At 35.0% G+C, this 16,967-nt stretch overlaps 1 protein-coding gene across 1 annotated transcript in view; it reads left to right on the top strand.

Moving 5' to 3' along the window:
• FOXP2 (forkhead box P2) overlaps positions 1–16,967 on the top strand; it is a 403,188-nt gene that overhangs the window by 118,836 nt on the left and 267,385 nt on the right. The window lies entirely within an intron of this gene.

Below are 16,967 nucleotides of genomic sequence, written 5' to 3'. Positions count from 1 at the left end.
GATCTCTGCTTTCCCTGATTCACTGAGATGTATGACTATTTGTGTTATGACTAGAAAGCAGAGAATATCTGATTCATTTAGGATTTCCCTACATGCTTTTTCAGCTTCTGCCATGAAAATAAGTGAAACCATGGTTCTCTCAGCAAGGTCCCTGGAACTCTGCAGTTAACTTACACTGTATAGTTTCATTACACCAGCTGTATTAGAAGTTTGACAATTAAGCTAATTTGTTTTGAAAATTGTTTTAGACTGTATTTCTTGTAATATGTTAAATTTTTAAAAGGCAATATTAAATAGTAAAGAATCCCTGAGTTTGGATATTCCTGCTTTCTTGAAACAGGGATGATCTTTATTCCTTTGGCAACCAGGAAAATTCTGTGATGTCAAGGATGATGAGTTCAAGCCCTGTTTCAACTGGTTTGTGTGTTAGCAGGCTGAACCTGCCTGTGACACCACACTGTCAGGGGGTACAGTGCCACTGGGGCCTTGGCATGCCTGCATTGAATACCTTGCTTTGCTCCAGACCTTCACAGCTATTTTCAGTGAATCATGGACAAGTGGCTATCAGGTCTTTTTAACTTAGACTGATCGGGAAGAGGAGATTCCTGAAAGAATTAGCGTAAAATCAGAGCTTAGCAAGCCAGTCACATTTATTTCAGATTTTTCATAATTGCTATTGCATCAGGGAACTAATCTATATGTTGAATGTTGCAGTTGTTCATATTTTAAATTTCCAACAGAGGTACCAATTTTTTTGAGAATATTCCCAGAAATTTTCAAATTCAAAGTTATTAGGCAGTATTTTAACATAGTAATTGCAAAATATGGTCAGTTGGACCTGATAATAAGTTTTTAAGATGCAGATTTCAACAGGATACAACAAACTTACCATAAAAGGAACCAGGCCAAATTGCTTCTGCATACACCAGTAATTAGAAACAAATATGTAAATACAAATATGTATTGCTGAAGTAAATATGTACTGTTTCCCTATATGCCATGTGTAGTAACTGCTAAGAGATATTCTGATATACCTATATACTCCATATATTGGTATATCCATCTTAATGTATTGATACCTCTGGAAAGAAAGAAAAAGAAGCAGTTCCAGAGGAGTTAATGATGGTGACAGTAATTAGTTCTGTAACTATGTTTATAACAAGTTTTTAAAAACTTTGCCCTCTGGGAGGAAGCACAGACCTTTTTAACCTAGTTCAAAGTAGTATAAAACAAGACTGTCCTGGTATGTGTTTCACTGTGACTGTCTTCACTGGGTAATAAAAAAGGAAAATTCCTTTATTCCAATTTAACTTCACCTTTTTCCAAGGACTTAAGGCACTGTCCAGAAGGCTACAGTATGAACATGGTGAAGCCAGGAAAAGAGGAAAGGTCAGGTGTAGCAGTTTTGTAAATCAAAGGATGTACAGCACTATACAGGGAAACTATAGATATTATGTACATCATGTGCAAACTTTTGTATGACTGTATGTTAGTGTGCAGTAATATATTTGCAAAACAGTGTTGGGGTTTTTTTCAGTGCTCAATAGAAAAAACAGTAAGAAATGTCAGAGTCTTTGCTTTTTATGTAGCAATCGAAATATGGCTGGATTTCTATCACATATTTGTACATGTCTGAATGGTGTAACTTATATGTAGTTATGTTAGTTTCTTCATAGACAGTGTCAGTATTTTGGACAATTGTTTGGTTTGGTAGAAACTGTAGTAAGTGAAATCTGTTGAGTCAGAAAGAGTGTTTTAATTTTTAAATTATACTTTTTCTGGAAGTTTACTATGTTCTGATAAATAATTTCAGAAATGCAGTACAACTGATTTGTGCATCTATAATAGTTTGGCGTCATAATTTTATTGAATTCCAGTATGTCTGAAACTTAAAGCATATGAGAGTAAGTAACTGCCATTCTGCTTCCTCCATTATTTTCTTCTATAACTTCAAGTTAAATATATTCTATAAAAATGCTTTCGGTAAAGGAAGCCAAAATCTTTTTGGTCTTTTTAGCATTGTTCCCTATTTCTTGCAGTATGTGAAAGTGGAGAAGGAATGTTTTAGCAGTCTATGAGGAAACAGTAGTAATTAGTAAATTAGTAAAAGAGTAGTAAATTCTGAATGCTAATCCTTCAATATGGTATTTAGAATTACTAGGGTTTTTATGGCAGGATATGGTGTGTTTGCACTCATTGAAATCTGGGATTCTGTAATAAATGTAGTGATAGATTTTCATAACAATAAAATTGCATTTATGAATGCATTTTTAATTTAAAGAGAGGAAAAAGTCTGTTTGGTTTTTGTCCTCTCAATAGAACACTTAACTGTTTAGGAGTAAGTTTTAGAAAAACTGAGATAGACCTGGAAAAAGTGAAAACAAGACAAAAATTCCTTGGAGAAATGTGAAAGCAGAGAAAAATGTTCTATTTTTTGACTAAGGACTTAAATAGACAGTTTTGGAGATTGTTAGTTATACAAGTACATTCTGAGTTACTTAGGCTTTGAAAAAACAACTAAATAAATTCTGGTATTAATCATTATTAAATTGATCTAGCTCTTCTGTGTTGGCTGTTTGGAGAAGAGAAGATAATGTGCTCATTCCCGTTTCTTTCTGGTACTACAGGAAACAAAAGCTCGAAACATCACAACTCATGTACATGTATATGTATACATTTTGTATCCTATTAAATATTCAGTCTACATGTATATGTTTATGTGGTATAGTGCAAGCATAATTATGTTTTTCGATTAGTACAGAAGTGTATCTCAGATAGATATCTTGCAGCTGAACTGAAATTAGACTTATCTAAGGATTCATTGCTGGTGACCATGTTGATGACCAAGATGTGAAAGATACAGTATTTTCCACTAGCTGGGTAATGGGTTGGCATTAACTTTGTCCACAAAGAAATCTAACCCTCCCACAATGTCTGGTCAGAAGGCAAATGAGTTTTAATACTTCTGTAAGTGAATGAAAGGAGGATATACAGCATAATGCTGAAAGAAAAATATGGTATCTGGTTTTCAAGAAGTAATTAGATGGGGTTTGATGGGCTTTGTCTTCGATATGGTTTCCAACAGAAAGAGTCTGAAACATAAACAGTACTTTATACTTTATTGGAATTGTATTAGAAAAGAGACACTATTTATTGTAGAATTCTGAATTATCTTTCCAGGGTGATTTTGAATAGCTGTAAATTACTGATTTCGGGGGAATCTGAAGTCAACTTTTGTCAGAAAGTAGTGTACATTGATAGAACTGAATTTGTGACCTGGAAATATGAGGCAGTAAATTTTTGCTATATGATACATGATATCAAACTATAGATTTAAACTGGCCAGCTTTTCAATTCAGCTAAACATTAAGTACAGTCATAATGGTCTGATTTGCTGGGAAGCGCATTGGTGCAATAATATGCTTTTTACGGCCCATATCAAATATGAACTTGCATCACTTATTCCAAAGTTTGTGCTTTGGGAGGTATTTTCATGACATCTAGGAGTGATGCTCCACATTTGTTGGAATTAGTCATTAATGATACTGTCTTCAGAAATGAGTTATTGCTTAAATACACTGATTGTTCTGTGGTTTCTAGCACAGAATTTTTTAAGGAAAAGCTAGTTGAAACCTGAAGTTTTTTTCAGCTATATGAAATGAGGAGAAAATGGTGTGCATCTTAATAATTTTATGATTCTTTTTCCTGTGTGATATGAATGAGAGAGGTGAGAACTCTTAATTTTTAACTGAACTGAATTTAGGTTTCTAAACGTGGCCTGCTTGAGAACAGAGGACCATTACTGTAGTTGTCATGTAAAATGAAGTTGGAGCCTGAATCTCCTTTTTAGCTGTCAGCTTTATTAAGGAGCTACTGGTGTGTTGAACTAGGCACACACATTATATAAGCGGTGTATGGTAGTGTCCAGGGGGAATTTTCTCTCTCTTCACTGCTGCTTTATTAGGTCTTGCTCACTCATTCACTGTTGCTCTGTCTCACTCCAGCTTTCTGCTGCAGCTCACAGCATTGTAGGTCTAATGTAGATTGACGCCTTTGCCAGAGGACTGATTGAAACTTGTGTCTCATAGTTGCTAATGCTCACTCAACCATTTTATTGAAGATAAAGTAAATAAAATAGATTGCCATATGAGAATTCTCTGAAATCAAATGGAATAATTTGACAGGTTTAAGCCCATGAAAAAGCCAGAGCATTGAAACAGATGGGAATACTTTTTATGCACAATATACCAGGAAAAGGTGTCTACTGGCTTGATGTTACACTGCTAATGGCTTTTACCAAAATTGTAATTGTTGAAAATATCATCATTTCCATTGGTGTTTAAATTGTTACTTCTCTCAAACAGGGGGATTATTTTTAATATAAAAGTAATGGATATGCTGATTTTATTTTCTTATTGCTTCTGATTCTTTAAGAGACTGGTGATAACCAGTCTCTTAAAATTTAATCTAAAAAAATAATAGAGATTAACTTAAGGTGAGTTCAGTATTTGAGAAAATGATTCTGTGAAATGCAAAATAGATTGTTACTTTTACAGGGTTTTAATAATTAGTAAGTGATGTAATTTTGAATATTATAAATAAAGTTGCTAAAAAAGCCCTGACATCTGTAAAAATATAGTGATACAGTACACCAAAGTATGAGCTGCTAAAGCTATTGTGACAAACTGCTCAGAATAATGGTCAACAAGCCCGAAATACTGTTCACAACATTTTTATTTTATAAAGAATTGTTGTAGATAAGCATTTTAGTGTGTCTGTGATATTTAGTGTGTCTGTGATAAGGTAATATGTAATAATTAGTGACTAAAGGTACAACCGATAAAATATGTCTCTAATTTTTTTATCAGCATAAAAATGAGTATTGATCTTTTTAGTCACACTAGTGGACTCCTTACATATAGGATCACTTCTTCAAGAAAGCAAAACATATCTGTGTTTTAGTTTAGTTCAATAAATTATGTCAAACTCAGAGTTAATAAAGTAAATAAATATCAAGTAAGTTAAAAATATATCAACGAAGTTGGCAGATGCAGCCTTGGTTTACCACTTGAAAACACAGTTATTTAAATATCTAGAACGAATTTTTCTATTTTCTTTATGTTTAAACACAATCTGCTCTTTTTGGTGGTGGGGAGGAGGGAGGGAGGTGTTAGGTATCAATTTTATTTTATTTTCTAAAGTTAAGAAATTGATTGTAAAATATTGTACTTTTTGATGGGATGCTAGTGAGATTTCATTAATATGAAATCTCACTAAGAAGTAAATTATGAATGAGCTTTGAAAATGACTTGCAGGAGTGAGCTGACAGACTAGAAAAATACAGTAAGGACGGATTTCCAGGTTAACTGTTGGCCAGAATACACAGCTAGTTGTGCTGATGTATAGAGTGGCAGTGATGGTGTTGGTCAAAATCATATTTTCAGTAAGACTGTGAATGAATATAAGAAACATGAATGATACTCTCCTTTTTTCTCATCCTGTAAATATTTTTCAGAATGAAAATTACTCTGTTGTGCTTATAATGCAGAGCAATGGCACCAGGTCCTTTTTTTCTTGTTGCTATGCTGATGACTGTATGTGGCCAAACTCTTAATGCTCTCAAAGCAATTCCAGTCTTAAAATTTCAGCATGTCCTCTATGGTACTCTTTTCGTTCATTCAGTAGGATAAAAGGGTCATCAACAGCTTTTTCTTTCTTTGGGATGGAATAGAAAAAACACAACTCTGCCAAAAATCCCTGGTCTAACCCTTTAATTTTCTATATCTGAAATAAAGTTCTTGGAAAGTCTTGTCATTCGGAGGGAATGGAGAACATAAATATAGTTGATTTTAATTACATATATAGAATTGCTTTGGGTTTTGGTTTTTTTTTTCTGTGAGTAGATCCAAGGCAAAGAATCCCTGCTCATTTCTGTGTTATGTAGCCTTTTCTCTCTCTCTTAGGTTTTTCTACTTAAATTGTAAAGCCATTATGCCATTAGCACAATCTTTGGAAAAAAATGCTGAGGCCCGTGAGCACTCCAACATAGATTGATTTAGACAGAATAAAAGCTAGTTTTATCAAGAGAAAAGGCAGCCTCAACCGTAGTTTACTCGGGATTTCTCTAAAACCTAAGAAAATGGAGTGTGGTTTCCCATATTGCTCAGAACAACTTATTTGTGCTTTTTTTCTCAGCATGGTCTCTTATTTGACTGTATCTGAAGTAATTCTGAAAGACTGATTTTCATGTTACTATTTCCTGTGTTTTTCAGCACCACAGTAAAAAAAAAATCTGTGTTTTTGACACGCTTTTGAAGTTACCTTATCCAGAAATCAGTCTGTGATAAATGTGATGAACTAGCTATCTTAAATCCTTATTAAAAGAACAAATAAATGTAAGCAATAAAGAAAGCAATTCAGTACAAGTAACTACATATGGAAGAAATAACATCACATGTAATTCCTGAAAATAAATGGGATCTTGAAAATTGAATAGATGTTTATTTGATTGCTTTGAGAGTTAGCCTCCCTAAAAAGCTGATTTTAAATGAGTTTTGTGTTTGTAAGTGGTGCTTGTTAACTGGCTTGGGGAGTGATTTCTTCTCTTCTCTGGAAAATGCATTATGGGATCTAGCAAAGAAAGAGGTAATGATTTTTTTCTTTTTTTATGTGGCCGCTGTCATCTAGGAACCGGACAGAGATCACTGTCCCTTAGGAACTGGGCCTCAGGATTTTGAATGTAGTCTGTAAAACAGCTATTTAGTGGTAATTGTTGTCAGTCACAGCCTATGGAAGACAGGTTTTTACTGGTGATTTGATGGGGAAAACTTAATTGCATCTTTTTTTTTATATATATAAATTCAGATGTTCACAATTTAATTTTTTAAGGAACTTTTTTTCTCCCCCCCCCGTCCCTTCCCCTGATCTTGAGTTGGCTAGGGAAGAAAAATAGGTTATGTTTTGGTTCATGTGGTGGTTCTGGTCCTACATCCAAACATGAGCATATATATTTGAGTACCTATATAAAAATTTATTTAATTATGACAGATCCAGTGAAAAAAAGGTCACCAGGCATGTAATCCCCGGCTGCAAAGTTAAAATTGCTTGGTATAGTTTGCATGATATATGTGACTTCTCAAGAATAAGGTGTGGGACATGGTATCTCAGTATGTAAAATACAGAAATTTAGTTGTAGAATCTGTTTACTTTGGTTAAGTATAGTTTTATAGGTAACAGTACTAGTGGGAAAGGGACAGTAATTTTAACTCAACGTTTTTGTACATGAGGGAGAAACTAAATTAAATATTGTTTTAGATTTATCGAGATACATATAGATATATAGTTCCTGTGCTTCCGTAATTGAATTTGCAGCCTAATATAATTCTGTATTGTTTGGGTGAAGCTATTTACTAAACACTTCAAATTAGAGCAGACGGATTGTGTGCTGTGACAAAGACATGTGACCTCATGTCTTAAATGCTTTGCAGCTAATTTGAAACTAGTATTTTTTTATCTGCATGCTACCATAAAGTTGGTGAATATTTAGCTTCCTTCCTTTCAAGATGAAAATTTTCCTTCATGGCCATTTGTCATTCATTTTTACTTAGTTTTCTTTTTGCTCTAAGATACATTTTCACGACATAATACAAATCCAGTTCTCTTTTTCCATCACTTGTTAAAGCATTAAAGCTGTATCTTATACAAAATTTCCACTGAATCCAGTCAAAGGCTTTTAGCTTTAGGTAGGTGTATTTCTTCTCAGATTTGACTGTTGCTACTTGTTTGAAAAAAGATAAATTCAGGATTTTGTTGTCTTTGCATCATCATCCCTCTTCTTTTTAAATGTACTTCTAAGATTCCTTCTTCTTCTTAAAAACAAATAAACAGGCAAAAAAAACCCCAAAACAAACCAGCCCCCCCAAACAAAAAACAAACTAAAAACCCTCACAAAACAAACAAAAAAACCCAACCTAACAAAACAAACTTCTATACTGAAATTTTGCCTCAGGCCAGTTTCTCTCTGCCAGTTAAGTGGACTAAATGAATGTCAGCATTATTACTTATTTTATTTTTAGAAATAAGGCTGAAATGTTGAACTGAATTACTGAATGAACAGGAAAATATTTAAAGTTTTCTCTTATGACAGAATCGTTTTACATTTGCTTTTTTGGGCAGTAGTATTTTAAGGAATGTGGAGCATAAGTGTTTCCATTTGTAAATCATTCATCATCACTGGAGAAGTTTTAGAATCACCAGTATCGATAATCCTTTTAACTAAAGCACATAATTATTTCATGAACAGGTACTGCAATTCTAGGTATCCTTTCCCTTTCTCCAAAATTCATTGTGGCCCCTCCACCAGAACTTGTGTTTGCATTCTGTCTTGTTTCTCTTCTTCAACCTGTCAAAAAGGAAACAAAACTAATGTGGAAAGGATCCCCAGCTGATGCCGCAGAGAATCTGTGGCAGTATAAACTGCTCCTTGGCTCTGCATTGAGGTTACTCATATGGTCATTTGGTATGGTCATTTTACCAGCTCTGGAATTGGGAAGGTAACAAATACTAGGAAAAGGAAGGAGAGGGCGTGAGCAGCCTTAGCTGCTGCAGCTGTTTGCTAAGTGAGCATGTGTTGAAGCCCTTGAACCTCCACAGAACACCTTTTCCCAGGTCAGTGCTTAATCTACATGTGTAATATTCCCCTAAAATTTGATCTGAGCACCTGTGTATTTTTTTTTCTAAAGGAAGTTGTTCTGTTGTGCAACACCCACAGTTATTGTCCTTAAAGTGTAATGGAACAGTCCAGTTCCTTACAGTAAAGTGACGTTTCCCCCCTGATTTTTGCATGTGGAACTTTTAGAAAAATGAGTATTTTCTATTTCTCTGTCTCTAGAAAATTTTCTGAATACTCTATGTTTGAACATTATTAGAAATGGAGATCTGAAGAGGTATTATCATTTATATTATTTTATTCTTGCAATTCAGAAATATTTTTCATTAAAGGTATTTTAAATTTATTTGGTTTATTAGGCCTGAAAAAGCTACATATTTGATGGATTGAGTGTGTTTGATAGGACAGTGTTTTTAAGTTATGTGTTATGAATACCCTGTCCAATAGTTAAAAGATCCCAGAAGATGGAGCATGTGATTTAATTACCTCTTTTTCATTTTGCAAATGAAAGACAAAGTACTGTGAGTAACTGGCAGTTGGTATTATGAAGGTTTCTGTCACCTCTCTCACTCATGTCCCATAGCAATAGCCAGTCTGCTGCATGGGTGTGAGACTTCTCCAGCAAAACTCTGTCCTTCGGCTGCCAAATTCATCTGCTGCATTGCTTCGTTAGATACCCTGTAAAAATCCTCTCTCTTTCTTTCAACTTCTGCCCCAGAGACCTCTGTTTTCCAGATTAGCTCTGGCTGTGCAGAATCACCTGAAGCAATGCTGGGATACTGGCCTCAGTAGGCAGAGGCTGGTTTTTGAGAGTGGCCAGTTTGCTCTTCTATAAGGCAGAACTGTCACAAGTATATTGACTGTTACTGGGTGTGTTTGGTTATTTCACATATTCATTGTATGTTTGTGCAATTGTATATTTGTGAGAGTTGACTGGATATGTCCCAATTTGGTTTTGAGAAAGACGTTGAATATTTTCTTAAGTTAATAAAGATTTCTTCATTTTCTAAAAAAATAACTAGAGGGAAATCCTAAAATGTTCCTTAATATTTGAGATCTGATTCTGTTTGAGCAGTGAAGGCTGATGATAGCTTGTATGAAGATGGTGGGAATTATTTTTTCTGGCAATGAAGGTCTTTGGTAACCCATAAGGCTATGGTGAAGATATGTGTGAATGGATATTGTCTTTTCTAGAAACCACATTTGACAGAGGCATTAGCTATTGAGGCAAGGGATTTTCACTCATTAGTCTGTAGTAAAAACCATCTTTGCTGCATCTTTTAATTGCATTTGCAACTTACAAATTTACAGGCAAAATACAAAATTGTTCATTAAATTACTATTTTAGGTGTCTTTATTAAATATTTTGGATTTATTTCTAATATCAAACATTTAAATTATTACTATGTAATAATAGGTAAAATGCCCATATTAATGTGTAAGTTGAGAAGCACTGTTAGTGTCCTCAAACCATTGAAATGGACTTAATTGCTATCTAATAAAATCTCAATTTCCTGTAACTTCCTAGGAAGTTATTGAGGAGGTTTTTTTAGTTTCTTAGTGGTTTGGTGTATTTTAGATTTGCTCTATGTTAATTTCCCTTAATCTAATAACTTTGGTAGTTATTTGTACTATACTGGTGAATGGCTACTTCTCTGTAAACTTAAAAATTAGGATTATAATAGGACCATGGGAGGAAAGTTCTATTTCTCTATGTATTCAAAATGTCTAATAGGAATAAAAATTATGTTGCTCAATAACGTGGTTTTGCCATGTCACATAATAATTTCTGTTAAATGCAACTTTTGTGTTGCAAATATAAAAAAAAAATTAAAACCAACAAAAAAATAGGTTTGATCTCATTTGACCTTTCTGACGTTCAGTCAGTTAAAAGGTTTGTAAGATGTTTAATTACCAAATGGTATGATCATTATTCATCTCATCATTTGATATATAACGTCAAGTGAATTGCCTCCCTGGAGTGCACTGTGTTTCACAGATCAATAGATTTAGTAAAAGCTTGAAGGAGAGCTTTATACATTCACAGAAAAGAAGGAAAAGTATATCCTCCTTGTAAAATGGCTTATGTAGTTATTTGCTGAGCTTTACAGACTTATTGTTTTATTTACGTCTTAGGAATACAAAATCCTGTAACATAAAGGTATTTATTAAAATATTTTAAACCTCTTTATAAGGAAAAAAAAAATACTGCTATCCTACTCTCTGTAATCTAGTAGCTTTAAAAGTCGGTCCTGAACAGCTTCATTCACATTTATTTAAATAATTATACTTACTAAAACAGATTTTTCATTTTGACACAGCAATACATAGTATGACAAAAGGCCATCTCAATACAATACACACAATTGCTTACGCGATTCACATTTTGGGTTTCTGCATTTTTAAATAGGTGTGGTTAGTCTTAACTATGGTTGTTGTTTAATAACTGTGGGTTTGTGATGGTTTTTTTCATTCATTGTGTCAAGAATATTTATGCACACTTCAAGAGAAAAAGATAAATCTTTTTCCTAATTGTGTAATTTAATATCTATGAGTTTTAAAAAATATTATGATAATTTATAATGAATTGTATAAAAGATAATTACATATAGGGTGCTTCATGTTTATTTAGGCTTTTCTGAATGTATTATATTACTCTTGTCCAATACATACAGTTGAGCAATCTCTGAGCATGTCTATATGATTTCTTACCATTGAGAGAAGGGCTTTTCAAATGACTGAAAGAGACTCCTAGGAGAGCTCAAGCACTTGCATTTGTTGCTGGTTTTTTTCTGTAAGTTTTACATGCTTGATTTGCTCTTTTGACTTTCCAGCTTTCTGCTTAAAAAGTAAAAAAAACCAAAACTATATTTCTTCTTTAACTTTATTAACCAAGGTAAGCTTTTTAGCTTAAATTTATGCCTTGTTGTTTGTCCTTGCATCAGTCAGGCACTGAGGAAACTGTATTTTAGCTAAGCAAATCTTCCCTGCTGCGGGACAGAAGCAACATTTACTTGAATATTCTGCTCCCTTATTCATCTGTCACTTATAACCCATCATCTACTCAAAGATTAATTTGAATTGTGAACAATATCTAAGCTTCCTTAATCCCTTGCTCTTGTCCTTTTTCTTGAGCTGCTGTACTGTGACAGAAAGGCCATAATTCTGAAGCTTCTTATTCCTCAGGCCTACCTAAAGTAACTCCCATTGGGAGCCAATTGATGTTTTAGCAAGGAAATTCTTACCTGTTTCTGAGAACAACCTGGAAAAATTGTCAGGAGACATTCACACTCTTAGATGTTCACGCTGTGGAATTCTTGTAAATGTAAAATCTAATTTGTCTGGGCTCTTTGCACCACCATTGTTCAAGGTCAGATGAAATTGTGTGAAATACTAGGCAGTGTTTCTGAGATTTCATTCCTTTCTCTCTATATACGTGCAACATTTTCCACCAAATTAGAAAATGAAATAATAAAAAATTCATTTACAATTAGGGTAAATTGTGATACATACTTTGCATCTTTTAGAACTGTACATATCAATAGTCATCTCTTCCAGGACATCCTTGTTAAAGCAGTATTCATTTACTGCTTTTTGCATTTATTTGCCCATAAATATTTGCTGTTATCAGTAAATAGCCTAATGTGGTATGTACTTGAAGTGTGAAGTCCATTTCACATGAAAAATAATAGAAGTATTTAATTTTGGAATAATTTCTGTCATAGATCAGTAGGTGCTTTAGATGCTAGGGTAAAGAGCTTGTTAGTGACGAAGTACAGCAATGCTCTTGAATACTGTGTACAATTTAAGAGGACCTGATGGTCTGTGAATGCACGTGATGGTCTAGAAGAGAGCAACAAAGCTGGTGAAAGGGCTGCAGGGAATGTCCCGTGAGGAGTGGCCAAGGACTTTGGGCTTCTCTAGTTTGAAGCAAAGGAGGCTGAGGGTGACCTCGTTGCCCTGCACAGCTTCCCGAGGAGGGGAAGGGGAGAGGGAGAGGCTGCGCTCCTCTCCCTGGGATCCAGTGATGGGACATGTGGGAATGCTTCAAAGCTGCACCTGGGATATCTGACTGGATATTAAGAAACATTTCTTTATGTAGAGGTTGGTCAAACTCTTAAATAGGTTTCCTAAAGAGGTGGTGGATGCCCCAAGCCTGTCAGTGTTTACAATGCCCTTAATAACATTTTAACTTTTGGTCAACCCTTAATTGGTCAGGCAGCTGGATCAGAGGATCGTTGTAGGTCCCCTTCCAACTGAAAATGGTCTATGCTGTGTTCTGCTCTGCTATCCTATAGGATCTTAGGATCACTAAGGTTGGAACAGATCTCATCCAGTCAGTGCTATGCTATTCTAGACAGCTGTGGAAACACTCACAAATTACTTGGTTTTGTAGTATTTTTATGAAGAGTTTGAAAAAGTATGAGTTTGGAAAGTGAGTTTGTCCTTTTCAGACTGTGTTCCTTAAAGTTTCTGCAGTGAAACATATATGCTGACAAGGTTCATAAAGCACCACTTACTTTGTCCTGACATCCCATAGTGATGGGAAAGCAAAAACAAGAGGAAAAGGCAGGTGCACTTATGCTCTGGGTCCGTGGTGTCCCCTTCTACATACTGGAACTCAAAAGGTCTCCTAGACCTTTCAGAGGGACATGAATATTGTGTTTTGTAATATTCCCTATGGCCCTCTTATGAACTAAAAGAATCAGTAAGGAATACATTAAAAAGATCAACTTTTGGATGATAGAGTATCCAGAAACATTTGCCAGATATAAATGTAAGTTTATTCTGTATGATGCTATTTTGAGCTAAAAAACAGAGTTAAGGAAATAAAATGTATTTATTTAGACAATAATCTGTACTATTACACATTAATGTCTATTTTTTTTACCTGTTTGAAGCAGCAAGTAATGGAGTTTGGAATATTAGATTTGCATAACTGGAGTCGAGGACAAGGAAGGCCTCTTATAAAAAGAATTGAGAACCACCATTCCTTCACATTTCAAGGACAAAAGAATCTTGAGAGCCCTAAAATTCCTGCAGAAATAAAGCTCATGACAAATAGAGGAAAATCGTCGCAATTTGTATCCAGAAATATAAAAACTCCCATAAAAAGTGAGTTAACGGAGCCATCTTTATAAAAAAAAGAGGGTAGTTGTGCAATTTGGAAACTCATGAAGTAAGATGCCATGGTTGATTTCCCTCCATAACATTTATGTGCATTCATTGATAGCCATAGTTGATGTGCACCACAATAAAAGATGTAGGTAAAGCTTGCAGTAACGTAACCTTGCAATTAAGTCTAATCAGTTTTTGCTTTTGTGGAGAAAAGGATAACAGACTGTGGATCCATAGATCTCTAAATTGTATCCAAGTTGAATAGCTTGTTCATCCCTTGTTTTGCTCTTTGGTTAAAAACTGCTTTTGGAAACTCCATAGCCATGAATCTGTGGTTTTCCCTGTAATATTTACCTGGTCACAACCAGAAAATATTGTCTTAAAAACACATGGTGTAGAGGCATGGTGAAAATGTTATTTCTTTTCATACCAGAGATACTATTTTAGAGTTAGTTTTTTATCTCCTTTTTATATGTATTGTGATTACCTGAGTAGCCATGGAGCACTTAAGAAAAATGTTGTCTGTCCTGTATTTCCAGTGGCAGTGTGTACAAGTACTGGTGCACTGTGTATCTTACCCCACAGAAGGGGCCTGTGGTGCTGTGAGTCAGCTTTCAGCTTCATGTGTGCAGTAACCCCGTGCTTGTCCAGCTGTAACAGAAAGTAGGAGAGACTGTCATATTACCAAAATCTTCTTGCCATGGCTGCTCGTTTGTGATTTTCATGTATGGAAAACCACAAGGAAATGCAGATTTGTTGAAGTAATTTTTGGAATGATGTTTTCTTGGTCATCATACAATTAGATAAAAATATGCAAGATAATTTTCTCTCTCTCTCTCTTTTCTTTCTTTTTTTATTTTTTTTTTTTGCAGGGAAGTGTGGTTTGTTTTTTTGCCTCCCTTCTTCTTCATCCAACCTTTTTATTCAACCAAATGGAACAAACAAACAAAGCAAGCTCAAAAATTCTTGCAATTTAAAAGAATTGTACACGATGGATAAGTTACAGAAATACTGAGATTACAGATTTTGTGATCCATGTAAACAAGAACTGACACATGAAATTTTTGGTTATTTGAATTTCGTACACTGATCTTCTGAGGTTCCACATCTGGGGCTACACATTAATTCTCCATTCCTATACCATATCTTTGAAAGGGTGTGTGGGGGGTTGCAGAACATTTTTCTTTTAATATATGGCGTTTAATCAGTTCTTATAATTAGTATTTTAGGACTTGATTTATTGAAATACCATTGTGAGGTACAGTGTCCCTTTCAGGTAAGAGTTTTGTGTGTCAGTCTCTTGTAACCGTTTGATATAAAATGTTCAGTTTATGTCTTGGAACAAGTATTTCTGATCCAAAATGTCAATAATTTTTATTTGGAAAGACATAAAATGGAGAGGATACTGTAAATAGTCAGATCTTGGAAACACTTTCCTGTAAATGAAATAAATTTTTTAATAAGAGTTGGGTGGGTGTGTGAATATATATTTAAAAAATAACTAAAATATTGTCAAATACTAAAAATGCTTTTCCAAAAGTTATTAACTTTTTATTGGACTTGAGTATATGATAGTTATGTTAGGGTCTGGTTTCTCTATTTATCTTTAAATTATCTGGTTTCACTATAAGGGCAAAGTTTTTTCATGCTTTTCATATAATTCTGTGCTTAACACTCAATACTGGAATTACTTCTTGGGCACTCGGGTGTCATTCAACAGCAGTCACTCTCCCCTTTGTAGTGACCTGGGATGCCTGCAGAGTCTGTGTCTGTGGGACAGGAGGAACAGAGACAGTTAATAGCTGCATATTTAGTTTGGTTCTCAGGCAGGTTCTGCAGCCTGTGCTGAGTTTATCAGAGCTATGGCTAGATGGGTCACAGCACTTGGACTGCCTAGTTTCACACTAGCTCCAGTAAGTATGTGGAAAGTGTAGTTGCAGTAGTGGCTTCAACGTACCTAAACCTCAGTCTAAGTCTTTTAAAGGGACATGAAAAGCTAAGCTTGAGTTAAGGCAGCTCTTCTGTTTCGAGGAAGTCTCTCTTCTCTCTCACTTGCTGCCCTTGTAGAAGTGTAGCAGAAGTGCCTGCAGAACAGATGCAGCTAGTCTGATGTTTGCCATTTCATTACTTATTTTAGCTGAGGTTTATTTTGTTAAATTGAATCACAGGGTCATAGAACTGTTTGGAGCAGAAGGAACATCAAAGATCATCCAGTTCCAACCTCCCTTCCGTGAGCAGGGACGCCTTCCATTAGACCAGGTTGCTTCAAGCCCCATTCTGCCTGGCCTTGAACACTTCCAGGGATAGGAAAAGGTTTATATTTTATTGCCATCCAAATTTTTCAATGATTTCTCTACTGTAAATCAGACAGATTAATGATAGCTTTCTAGGATAGACTGAGTAATCTATATTTGATGTGATAACGTTAGGTTGGGTTTGATTAATAAGTAGGTAAAATAGTGTTGTAAGAAAAATGGACTAAAGTTTATCGACTTGGTAAGGAGTTATTAGTGTATGAAATTATTATTTCAGTGATGGTAATATGGCTAAGCCATAATTATTGACAAATAAAAGTAAAAAATAATATTTTATGCTGCTAGGTTGTGGCTAGCACAGGTTTTTCCCACGAGAATTCTTCTTGTGTTTTATAAATAAAGATAAAGTTTGGATGTTATTGGAACAGTGTCCCAGAACTTGGACGGTGCAGGCCTGGCCAATCAGGCCTGGGGGAAGGCTTCTGACTGACCAATCTGGGTGACTTTTGAGAACTCTATATATATGATGAAATCAAAACAATAAAGGTCATTCCTTCTTGCCACTGAGAACTGGTGCCTTCATTACTCTGCTAGCTGCTCAACAGCGACACTAGGTAGTGATGCTGAGCCAGCAGATGTGGTCTCCCAATTGTCTTGATCTTTCTGTGTCGGTTCATATCCCAAAGTAGGAGTGAGGGGAAAATGCACATTGAAATAAATAATTCTGAAGTATAAAAAGAATTGTATGTATATATACCAGAGAATGGCGAATAGCTATTAGCCGTCTAAGAGAAAAGGTATTGCTCAGGACCGGGACACAGTACAAGAGAGGTTCAGGAACCACAAAAGACAGAATGGAACTTGTTAATGGTGTCAGAATGGAAGGAAGAAAGACAATAGGCTGGAAGAACTCTGATGAATAGGTG

This window comes from Lichenostomus cassidix, chromosome 1Aa, assembly GCF_008360975.1.
Source record: "Lichenostomus cassidix isolate B80296 chromosome 1Aa, HeHo_3.0, whole genome shotgun sequence".
Taxonomy (NCBI): domain Eukaryota; kingdom Metazoa; phylum Chordata; class Aves; order Passeriformes; family Meliphagidae; genus Lichenostomus; species Lichenostomus cassidix.
The sequence above is the reverse complement of the archived record's forward strand: the minus strand, read 5'-3'. Positions and strand labels throughout refer to the sequence as shown.